At 42.0% G+C, this 12,151-nt stretch overlaps 1 pseudogene; it reads left to right on the top strand.

The window, feature by feature from the left end:
- Positions 1–1,802: 1,802 nt before the first annotated feature.
- LOC116884738 lies at positions 1,803–2,659 on the top strand (annotated as a pseudogene).
- The last annotated feature ends 9,492 nt before the right edge of the window (positions 2,660–12,151 follow it).

Genomic DNA, 12,151 nt, shown 5'->3' with positions numbered 1-12,151 from the left:
TGTTGGGGGAGGGCGGTAATGGGGGGAGGATGGGGAGGGGAACATCCATATAGAAGGGTAGGTGGAGGGGTTAGGGGAATGTTGGCCCAGAACCGGGGATGGGAATAACAATCGAAATGTAAATAAGAAATTCTCAAGTTAATAAATATTAAAGAAAAAAAAAAGAAAACTAGCTTTAGAAAAAAAGTACATAGTGTCCTAATAAAAACTCCAGAATGCTAGAACCAGGGGCAATATGAAAATGAGTTTTAGTGTTAAGGGACAAACTATTCTGGGAATCAGTAAGCAAGGATTAACCATAAGTCAGGTTCCTGGACATATTCACAAGACAGGAGATAGTGATGAGACAGTCACAGTGGGAGGAATGTCCAACACAGACCTGAGCATCAGGATCATAGAGTATGAAGACTGGGAGAGTGGGTGTTGTTTCTGTCTCTCTGTGATGGTGGACAAGACCACTCCATATAGTTTCACCAGGGAGCCAAGTCTGAGAGTGCTGACAGAGGCTGACAAATGTTTTAGTTTCCCTGTCCCTTATAACACAGAAGCTGGTGGCTTGTGTGCTTTCTCTCACTGTGTGGCATTCTGGGAATATGCTACAGCTTGGACTTTTGTCACACCACCCTGTGTTCACACTAGAGTCCTCTGGACTAAATATACTGGTGGCCATCACACAACTGAAGATATTTCAGTGAGAAGAGCTTGCTGTAGCCCACAGTGACTGTGCTACCAGGCAAGTGTGTGTCCACATTCACAGTCCACACACCACTGAAGCTCAGTCAGCAAGAAGGGATTGTTTGATATATGCCAGTTGTTCCATGCCCAGGGATACCTGCAAAGGTACTTTAGAGGGCAAACATCTCAGGCTACATTCCTTTAACAAATCAGCTGAGGAATGTGGGTGCAGCTTGAATAATTCTCCAACATCTCCAACAGGTTTGACCTGAGCTGAGAGGACTCTCAATAAGCTTCTTCTCCCAGTGGGCTGGGTTTGTTTGCTCTGCCTGGGTTGAAATCACAGGGAGGTGAAAAGACACTCTGTCAGTACTGGTCCTTTCTTTGGCAGCATTTAAACCTCCATTGATGTTAGCAAGACTTGGGAACAAAGATTTGAGAAGCAGGTGACACTCTGCTGACTCAGTGCATGTGTGGGCCCTGGGTCCTAGAACCCTTAGCCCTAGGTAAGTGTTGTAGCTCTTGTATAGTTCTAGCAGTTTTGGAGTTCTGCAAACAGTATCATGGTTAGTGTCACAGCACCAGGGCTCACTTACAGTGTGTAAAGTGATTCCATCCTGACAAAAGCAAACATCTTAGAGATCTGAGGCCAGCCCCTACCCCACACCCAGTCAGCAACTTGAATCTATTCAAACAATCCAAGTATGTTGACTGTTAAACTATTCCAGGAATGCTGGCCACCAAACCATCTTTTTGTTCCTTCTTAAGAAAGTGGAACTGGCTAAGATGCTGCTTGGTCCCTCACTTCTAACAGTGGCAGCTGTAAGCCTAGGTGGTGGCTTAGCGGGCTGTGGTGGCATCCTGTGTCCCATTGGACCTCCAGCTTCTGGTCACCAGGCAGTCAGCAGTATGCAGGGTAAACTGAAAAGCCCTGAAGTTGAATTTTGCAAATCTGCCCATCAAATCGACAGCATGGTTTACTCTGAATCCTAATACTATGAGAGTCTGGAACCCACACACAGAGAGAATGAGAACATACAGTACTGAGTCATCCGGAAAACTGAACAACACTTGGAATTCACTTCAGAGGACTTGAAAGACCTTGGAGATATTGGATGAGGAGCTTATGGTTCTGTAACAAAATGGTCCACAAACCAAGTGGTCAGATAATGGCAGTTAAAAGAATATGGTCACCTGTGGGTGTAAAAGAACAAAAACAACTTCCCATGGATTTGGATTAGGGATGCGGAGTAGTGAGTGCCCATACATTGTTCATTCCTATGGTGCACTCTTCAGAGAGGGCGACTGTTGGATCTGTATGGAGCTTATTTCTACCTCATCTGATAAGTTTTACAAATATGTACACAGAGTGTCAGATGACGTTATCCCAGAAGAGATCGTAGGCAAAATCACTTTAGCAACTGTGAAAAATACTGAACCCCTTAAAAGAAAACTTGAAAATTCTTCACAAAGACATCAAACCTTCTAACATTCTTCTGGGCAGAAAGGGAATTATATAGCTCTGTGATTTTGGCCTCAGTGGACAGCTTGTGGACTCTATTGCCAAGACAAGAGATGCTGGGTGTAGGCTGTATATGGTACCTGAAAGAATAGACCAAGTGCATCAAGACAAGGGTATGATGTCTGCTCTGATGTCTGGAGTTTGGGGTTCACATTGTAGGAGTTGGCCACAGGCCACTTTCCTTATCCATGTGGAACAGCGTATTTGATCAGCTAACACACGTGGTGAAAGGAGACCCTCCCCAGCTGAGTAATTACGATGAAAGGGAGTTCTCCCCCAGGTTCATCAACTGTTGACTTGTGCCTTATAAAGGAGGAATCCAAAAGGCCAAAGTGTAAAGAACTTCTAAAACATCCCTTTATTTTGAAGTATGAAGAACGTAGTGTAGAGGTCGCATGCTGTGTTTGTAGAACCCTGGATCAGATGTCAGCTACTCCCAGCTCTCCCATGTATGTCGACTGATACTGCTGCTACATCAGACTCTAAAAAGAAAGGGCTGAGAGGATGCAAGAAGTAAAGTGTGTTCATCCTGTATCACAGTGTTTCTATTGGTCGCCCAGATGCCATGCGCAATACGTTTGGTGTTCGTTTCCATCATGTCTGTAGACTTCTGTCTCCTAGAATGTGCATCCCTGTAATACCTGACTGATCACAGTGTTAGTGCTGGTCACAGAGACCTCATCCTGCTCTTTTGTGATGGGCACATTCACGATGTGTAGAAGTCACTACCATCAAGTTGTTGACTGTGCTTAGGTCACACCTTAAATTCATTTCTAGACGCAAAATCTGGAGACGCAGCTGCTCAAATGGTGTTTTGTGAGACTTCCAAGGGCTGGAGGGACACAGACAAGGATGTACTATATGTGAACATAGAGACCTGGGCTTGAGTGAGAAGACCTTGCTCAGTCAGTGAGAAACATTGCCTTCTGCAGCCGGGAGACAAAGGAAGGGTTTCCTTTGTCACCAAGTGCAATAGATTTACTGACCTGTTATTCTGTTCTTTTACAGTCACAGTCGATGTTTGGGGAATCGATATGCTCAGCCAAATTCCTCTTTAAAATATCATGTTAAATCAGAATTAATTTATCTTTACCAAAACCCATGTTGCTATCAGAGAGGTGAACATTAGCTCCTCAGACAGGGCAGAATGTCTTCTCTGCCCTTTTCCAGTCCTGCTTGTCACTGGGAAGATACAGGAGTCTGCCTGCTGTCATAGAAGGGCGGTGCCAACTTGATGCTCTACCTGACACCAACTGCCAGGACTGAACGAAGGAAACAGTACCGAGGGCACAGTTCATGGATGTTTTTTATTCTGGTATTTTGTGGAGAATAGTTTGTAGCAGCTATAATTTCCTCTTTGGCCCAAAGCCTGGGACTTGAGCCATCCTAACTCACTAACAGGGAGAATTAGCTGGTAGCAATGTGCCTTGATGAATATTTCCTGCAGGCAGTAAAGCACCAATCGCAACTCTTAGCTTCTTGCCATCGTGGGCCAGGTCCTCAGTTTCTAACTCTTTCCCTTCCCCACAGTTTGCTGTCACCATGTATCATTGGCTCAGTCCAATATTCCACCTTGCTTTTCACACTGGGAAGCTCGCATTAGCGGGGATGCCACTTACCACAATTTGTAACCCTGAATCTCTCCTGTGCTCTGATGTTCAGAAAGCTGAGGCAGCTGGGCTCAGTTGATGATGTAGGTGAGAAAGAGGCAGTCTGCTAGAGAGGCACATTTGAGCAGAATAAGGATCTGAAATGGCAGCCTTTCAGGTAGGCGTGTCTGTCTCCTGCTGAGGCCTCTTCCAGTTCACTGTCTCCCTTGGAAGTGGAATTCTACCCACCTCTGCCCCCAAAAGACAAAATGAAAAAGAAGCCACTTCATCTCAGGTGCTGCTTGTCTTCAGCCCATTAGCCAGGCCCTGAGATCAGGCTCTGCACAGCAGTGAAGCAGCACTGACAGTTCATCTGCCACACAGGGGATGCCTGCCATGCAGGATCTACCCGTGGTGGGGACTGCTGTGTCTCCCAGAGTGGCACTCAAAGTACTATTGAACAATGAAAGCAGAATGGTGCTGTTCGAAGTTACATCCCTTCTCATTGGAGGATTTAAAATGATACATCTCTTTGTCCACTTGCCTCATTTCCCCAGCTTCCACCCCTTGCTCCCTAACCCTTAGATTCTCTGTGTTCTACAAGGAGACATTGTGGGATATCTTCCATGAGCTGCACCAAGCTATTGTCCTGCATTGCTCCCAGGACCCAAGAGGCTCTGTTTCTTTGCTGTCAACTTCCTGTCTGTCTCAGTACGGCCTCACTCCACCGTCATGCACATGGAGATCAAAGCAATTCTGACTGTCCAGGAGCTATCTCACTTTCTGCTGTGTGGGTAACCACAGAAAAAGGCAATATTAATGTATTAATCATAGATTATTATAAACTATAAAGTGCAAGGAATTTATTACAATGTATCTTTATTAAAACAAAGGGTGTGTGGTGTTCACAAACTGTGAAAATAGTGTAAGAACTGTATGTTCTCAGCTCTGGTTACTTTTCTCCTGTACCCCATGAAAGTATATGAAGATTATCAAAAAGCTGATGTGCAGGGACATTGCCTTCTTTGTCTGTAAAGATGTAGCTCAGTAACATAAGTGCTTCTTGGAGCTTTGGAATATGTTATCCTGTATTCTTGTTTGAATCCTTCTGTATTTAAGACATAGCCATGGAGTCCACATGTTTATGATATAGTCTATGCCTTGCCTGCAGATCAGTTGTAACAAATCTAGGTTGTGATGATTATTGAGATTAAAATAGAGAATGTGGTGACATGGCTAACTAGCTGCTTGTTTGGCTTCTGTAACTTAATTAATTGCTTTCTGCAAAAGATATAGCACATCACTTATGCCTGGAAAACTCATGATGTCTTCCTTTTTAATAGCTGAATAGTATTTCATTGTGTGGATGTACCATATTTTCTTAACCATTCTTCAGTTGAGGGACATCTAGGTTGTCTCCAGTTTCTGGTCATTACAAATAAATCTGCTATGAACAGAGTTGAGCAAGTATCCTTGTGGGATGGTAGAGCATCTTTGGGGTATATGTCCAAGGATGATATAGCTAGGTCTTGAGAAGGTTCTATTTCCAGTTTTCTGTGAAACTGCCACATTGATTTCCAAAGTGGTTGTACAAGGTTGCACTCCCACCAGCAATGGAGGAGTGTTCTCCTTGCTCCACATCCTCGCCTGCATATGCTATCCCTTGAGTTTCTTATCTTAGCCATTCTGATGGGTGTAAGATGGGGTCTCAGAGTTGTTTTGCTTTGTATTTCCCAGATGACTAAGACCTTTGAACATTTCTTTAAGTGCTTTTTGACCATTCCTGATTCTTCTGTTGAGAATTCTGTTTAGCTCTGTGCCCTATTTCTTTATTGGGTTATTTTGTTTGTTGGTGTTTAACTTCTTGAGCTCTTTATAAATTTTGGACGTTAGTCCTCTCTTAGATGTAGGGTTGGTTAAGATCCTTTTACAATCTGTGGGCTGCTGGCTTATCCTATTGACTGTGTCCTTTGCTTTACAGAAGCTTTGCAGTTTCATGAGGTCTCATTTATCGATTATTGACCTTATAGCCTGAGCCACTGATGTTCTGTTCAGGAAATTTTCTCTTATACCAATGTGTTCAAGGGTATTTCCCACTTTCTCTTCAGTGAGATTTAGTGTATCTTCTTTTATGTTGAAGTTCTTGATCCACTTGGACTTGAGTTTTGTTCAGGGTAATAAATATGTTTCTATTTTCATTCTTCATTATATAGACATCCAGTTAGACCAGCACAGTTTGTTGAAGATGCTTTGTTCCATTTTGTTTTTTTCCATTCTGTGTGTTTGGTGTATTTATCAAGAATCAATTGTCCATAGGAGTGTGTGTGTGTGTGTGTGTGTGTGTGTGTGTGTGTGTGTGTGTATTTCTGTGACTTTGATTCGATTCTCTTGATGAATGTATCTGTTTCTATACCAATACCATCAAGGTTTTATCATTATTGCTCTTTAGCACAGCTTGAGGTCAGGATGCTGATCCCTTCTGACACTCTTTTATTATTCATAAGTGTTTTGGCTATCCAGGGTTTTCTTTTTTTTGTTTTCTTTTTTTTTTGAGGTTGAGAAATGGTCTTTCAAGGTCTGTAAAAGTTGTATAGAAGTCTTGATGTGGATTGCATTGAGTCTGTAGATTACTTTTGGTAAGATGGTCATTTTCACTATGTTAATCCTGCCTTTCTTTGAGCATAGTAGATCTTTCCGTTTTCTGAGATCTTCTTCAATGTCCTTCTTCTGGGATATGATGTTCTTGTCATATAGATCATTCAAGAGAATGATAAATCAAGTTAGAGATAAATCTAGATATTTTATGTTATTTGTGGCTATTGTAAAGGGTGTTGTTTACTTAATTTTTTGTGGCCAGTCTATCATTTGTATAAAGAAGGGCTAATGATTTTTTTTTAGTTAATTTTGTATCTATCCTACTTCACTGAAGCTGTTTATCAGCTGTAAGGAGTTCTCTGGTAGAATTTTGTGGATCCCTTATATATACTATGATATTATCCACAAATAGCCATACTTTGACTTCTTCCTTTCTGGTTTGTATCCCCTTGATTTCTTTTAGTTTATTATTGCTCTGGCTAGAACTTCACGTACTATATTGAATAAATGGGAAGGGAATAGGTGGCTTTGTCCTGTTCCTCATTTTAGTGGAATTGCTTTAAGTTACTCCATATATTGCTTTGATTATATTTAGGTATGTGTCTTATGTCATTGATCTCTCTAATACTTTAACATGAGGGGGTGTTTGATTTGTCAAAGACATTTTTAGCATCTAATGAGATTATCATGTGATTATTTCTAAACTTCAGTCTGTTTATATGGTGGATAACATTGATGGATTTTCATATATTGAATCATCCCTACATTCCTGGGATGAAATCTACTTGATCATGATGGATAATGTTTTCTTGGATTTGGTTTACAAATATTTTATTGAGTAATTTTACATCAAGATTCATAAGAGAAATCAGCCTGAAGTTCTCTTTCTTTGTTGAGTTTTTGTGTGGTTTAGGTGTCAGGGTAACTGTTGCTTCAAAGGCAGGATCAAGGGCTTCCCCTTCCACTGGTGCTCTTACTAGGATATTCATTGCTACCTATGCAGTTGGAGCCGAGGGTCAGTCCATGTATAGACTTTGGGTAGCGGCTTAGTCCCTGGAAGCTCTGGTTGCTTGGCATTTTTGTTCACATGGGGTCTCGAGCCACTTCAAGCTCTTTCAGTCCTTTCTAAGATTCCTTCAACGGGGGTCCCGTTCTCAGTTCAGTGGTTTGCTCCTGGCATTTGCCTATGTATTTGCTGTATTCTGGCTGTGTCTCTCAGGAGAGATCTACATCTGGTTCCTGTCAGCATGCACTTCTTTGCTTCATCCATCTTATCTAATTGGTGGCTTATCTATTGGGGCACGCTCTGAATGGGTGTTCCTTCTGCCTCTGTTCAAAACTTTGCCTTCCTATTCCCTTCCAAGGGTATTCTTGTTCTCCTTTTAAAGAAGGAGTGAAGCATTCGCATTTTGGTCATCCGTCTTGAGTTTCATGTGTTCTGTGCATCTAGGGTAATTCAAGCATTTGGGCTAATAGCCACTTATCAATGAGTGCATACCATGTATGTTTTTCTGTGATTGGGTTACCTCACTCAGGATGATATTTTCCAGTTCCATCCATTTGCCTATGAATTTCATAAAGTCATTGTTTTTGATAACTAAGTAATATTCCATTGTGCATATGTACCACATTTTCTGTATCCATTCCTCTGTTGAAGGGCATCTGGGTTCTTTCCAGCTTCTGGCTATTATAAATAAGGCTATATGAACTTAGTGGAGCATGTGTCTTTGTTATATGTTGGGGCATCTTTTGGGTATATGCCCCAGAGAGGTATAGCTGGATCCTCAGGTAGTTCAATGTCCAATTTTCTGAGGAACCTCCAGACTGATTTCCAGAATGGTGTACCAGTCTGCAATCCCACCAACAATGGAGGAGTGTTCCTCTTTCTCCACATCCTCTCCAGCATCTGATGTCACCTGAGTTTTTGATCTTAACCATTCTCACTGGTGTGAGGTGAAATCTCAGGGATGTTTTGATTTGCATTTCCCTTATGATTAAAGATGTTGACCATTTCTTTAGGTGTTTCTCAGCCATTCAGCATTCCTCAGCTGTGAATTCTTTGTTTAGCTCTGAACCCCATTTTTTAATAGGGTTATTTGTCTCCCTGCGGTCTAACTTCTTGAGTTCTTTGTATATTTTGGATATAAGCCCTCTATCTGGTGTAGGATTGGTAAAGATCTTTTCCCAATCTGTTGGTTGCCGTTTTGTCCTAACAGCAGTGTCCTTTGCCTTACAGAAGCTTTGCAGTTTTATGAGATCCCATTTGTCGATTCTTGATCTTAGAGCATAAGCCATTGGTGTTTTGTTCAGGAAATGTTCTCCAGTGCCCATGTGTTCTAGATGCTTCCCCACTTTTTCTTCTATTAGTTTGAGTGTATCTGGTTTGATGTGGAGGTCCTTGATCCAGTTGGACTTAAACTGTGTACAGTATGATAAGCATGGATCAAAATGCATTCTTCTACATGCTGACCTCCAGTTGAACCAGCACCATTTGCTGAAAATTCTATCTTTTTTTCCATTGGATGGTTTTGGCTCCTTTGTCAAAAATCAAGTGCCCATAGGTGTGTGGGTTCATTTCTGGGTCTTCAATTCTATTCCACTGGTCTGTCTGTCTCTGTACCAATACCATGAAGTTTTTTTTTTTTTTTATCACTATTGCTCTGTAATACTGCTTGAATTCAGGGATAGTGATTCCCCCAGAAGTCTTTTTATTGTTGAGGATAGTTTTAGCTATCCTGGGTTTTTTGTTATTCCAGATGAATTTCCAAATTGTTCTGTCAAACTCTCTGAAGAATTAGATTGTTATTTTGATGGGGATTGCATTGACTCTGTAGATCACTTTTGGTAAAATGGCCATTTTTACTATATTAATCCTGCCAATCCATGAGTATGGGAGATCTTTCCATCTTCTGGGTTCTTCTTCAATTTCTTTTTTCAGATGCTTGAAGTTCTTATCATACAGATCTTTCAGTTGCTTGGTTAAAGTTACACCGAGGTATTTTATATCATTTGGGACTATTATGAAGGGTGTCGTTTCCCTAATTTCTTTCTCGGCTTGTTTCTCTTTGGTGTAGAGGAAGACTACTGATTTATTTGAGTTATTTTTATAGGCAGCCACTTTGCTGAAGTTGTTTATCAGGTTTAGTAGTTCTCTGGTTGAACTTTGTGATCCCTTAGATATACTATCATATCATCTGCAAATAGTGATATTTTGACTTCTTCTTTTCCAATCTGTATCCCATTGATCTCCTTTTGTTGTCTGATTGCTCTGGCTGAACCTTCAAGAACTGTATTGAGTATGAAGGGAGAGAGTGGGCAGCCTTGTCTAGTCTCTGATTTTAATGGGATTGCTTCAAGTTTCTCTCCATTTAGTTTAATGTTAGCTACCAGTTTGCTGTATATGGCTTTTACTATGTTTAGGTATGGGCCTTGAGTTCCTATTCTTTCCAGGACTTATGGAGTATCTTGGTTTGTCCATCTATGTTAATTGAGAGCTTTGCTGGATACCTGGGCTGGCCTTTGTGTTCTCTTAGGGTCTGTGGGACATCTCTCCAGGATCTTCTGGCTTACATAGTCTCTGGTGAGAAGTCTGGTGTGATTCTGATAGGTCTGCCTTTATATGTTACTTGACCTTTTTCCCTTACTGCTTTCAATATTCTTTCTTTGTTTTGTGCATTTGGTGTTTTGACTATTATGTGATGGGAGGATTTCCTTTTCTGGTCCAATCTATTTGGAGTTCTGTAGGCTTCTTGTATGTTTATGGGCATCTCTTTCTTTAGGTTAGGGAAGTTTTCTTCTATGATTTTGTTGAAGATATTTACTGGTCCTTTGAGCTGGGAGTCTTCACTCTCTTCTATACCTATTATCCTTAGGTTTGATCTTCTCATTGACTCCTATATTTCCTCTATGTTTTGGACCAGTAGCCTTTTCTGTTTTACATCATCTTTGACAGTTGTTTCTTTGATTTATATGGAATCTTCTGCTCCTGAGATTCACTCTTCTATCTCTTGTTTTCTGTTGGTGATGCTTGTATCTATGGCTCCTTGTCTCTTCCTTTGGTTTTCTTTATCCAGTGATGTCTCCCTTTGTGCTTTCTTTATTGCTTCTATTTCCATATTTAATTCCTTCACCTGTTTGGTTGTGTTTTCCTGGAATTCTTTCAGGGATTTTTGTGTTTCCTCTCTATAGGCTTCTACTTGTTTATTTATGTTTTCCTGTGTTTCTCTAAGGGAGTTCTTTATGTCTTTCTTGAAGTCCTCCATAATCATGATCAAATGTGATTTTAAATCTTGATCTTGCTCTTCTGGTGTGTTTGGATATTCATTGTTTGCTTTGGTGGGAGAATTGGGTTCCGATGATGCCATGTAATCTTGGTTTCTGTTGCTTGGGTTCCTGCGCTTGCCTCTCACCATCAGGTTGTCCCTGGTGTTACTTAGTTCTGCTATTTCAGACTGTCCTATAGGCTTTTGTGTCAGGAGTATTGTAGACCTGTTTTCCTGTTTTCTTTCAGCCAGTTATGGGAACAGGGTGTTCTGGTTTTAGTCGTGTAGTCTTTCCTGTCTACTGGTCTTCAGCTGTTCCTGTGGGTGTGTGTCCTGTGTCCACCAGGCAGGTCACATGGAGCGGAACAGTTAGGCTTACCTGTGGTCCTGGGGCTGAAGTTGCTCCTGGAGGGCTGCTTTTGAGCTCTCCTTGAGTGTGGCAACCAATAGGCCTGCGCCACCTTTTCCCATGTCCCCCATGCACCGGGGTCCCAGATGGTGTTAGGTGTTTTCCTTTGGAGTCAGAAATGTGGGCAGAGTGTAGTCTCTTCTGGCCTCCCAGGCGTGTCTGCCCCTCTGAAGGTTTATCTCTCCCTCCCAGAGCATTTGGGTGCAGAGAGCTGTTGACTGGGTCCCTTCAGGTCCAGGCGGTGTTTCAAGATGTGGTTTTAAATCCAAAATCTTGCTTTTCTGTTGTGTTGGGATATCCAGTATTTGCTTTGGTGAAGAACTGGGCTCTATTGATGGCAAGTAGTCTTGGTTTCTGTTGCTTAATTCTTGTACTTGTCTCTGTTGTCAGCTGGTCTTGTTGTCTCTGACAGTGGCTTGACCATGTTGTAATCATGTGTGTCAGCACTCCTAGAAACTGACTCTCTCCCAGCAGGATCAGGATACAGAGAGCTGTGCCACACGGTCAGCTAAGGGTGCAGTTGGAAACTGGAAGGATCCTGTACTAGTCTGCTCCTTAGTTAATATGTTCAGATGGCTCCAGGTGGTTTCTTCTTGGACCAGGAATGTGATGAGAAGTGATGGTCTCCCCTGTGCTCTCAGGATTGTCCAAAGTTTGAGAGTCCAGGTCTCTTACCTCAGGATCTGGTCACAGAGATCTGTGGGGTCTGGTCAGCTCTGGCCACAGACAGAAACCAGAAGGATCCTGTACCAGATTTTTCCCGGGTTTCAGTGTCCTGAGGGCTCCAGGTAGGTCCCTTAGAGCAGAACTTGTGATCTTACCTCTGCTCTCAGGAGTGTCAGAGCTCCTGGATACTGTCTTTCAGCTCTGGGCACAGGCAGAGACCAGAAGGATCCTGTCCCTTACTCTATTCTTTCTATTCTTAAGTCTTCCTGAGTGTGTCTCCATTCAGACACTTAGCAAAGAGCATTGTACATCAGAGATGGTGATGCAAGTGGATGAATGATGATGCCCGTCCCTGTCTCTCAGGAAGCTCCTTGTGATCATTGTTCACAGTTCTGTATGTAGATGCCAGGTTCTGTCCTAGACCCTGTTATAA

Source organism: Rattus rattus, chromosome 15 (assembly GCF_011064425.1).
Source record: "Rattus rattus isolate New Zealand chromosome 15, Rrattus_CSIRO_v1, whole genome shotgun sequence".
NCBI classification, from domain to species: Eukaryota; Metazoa; Chordata; class Mammalia; order Rodentia; family Muridae; genus Rattus; species Rattus rattus.
Note: the sequence above shows the minus strand (reverse complement) of the source record. Positions and strands in the feature narration are given on the sequence as shown.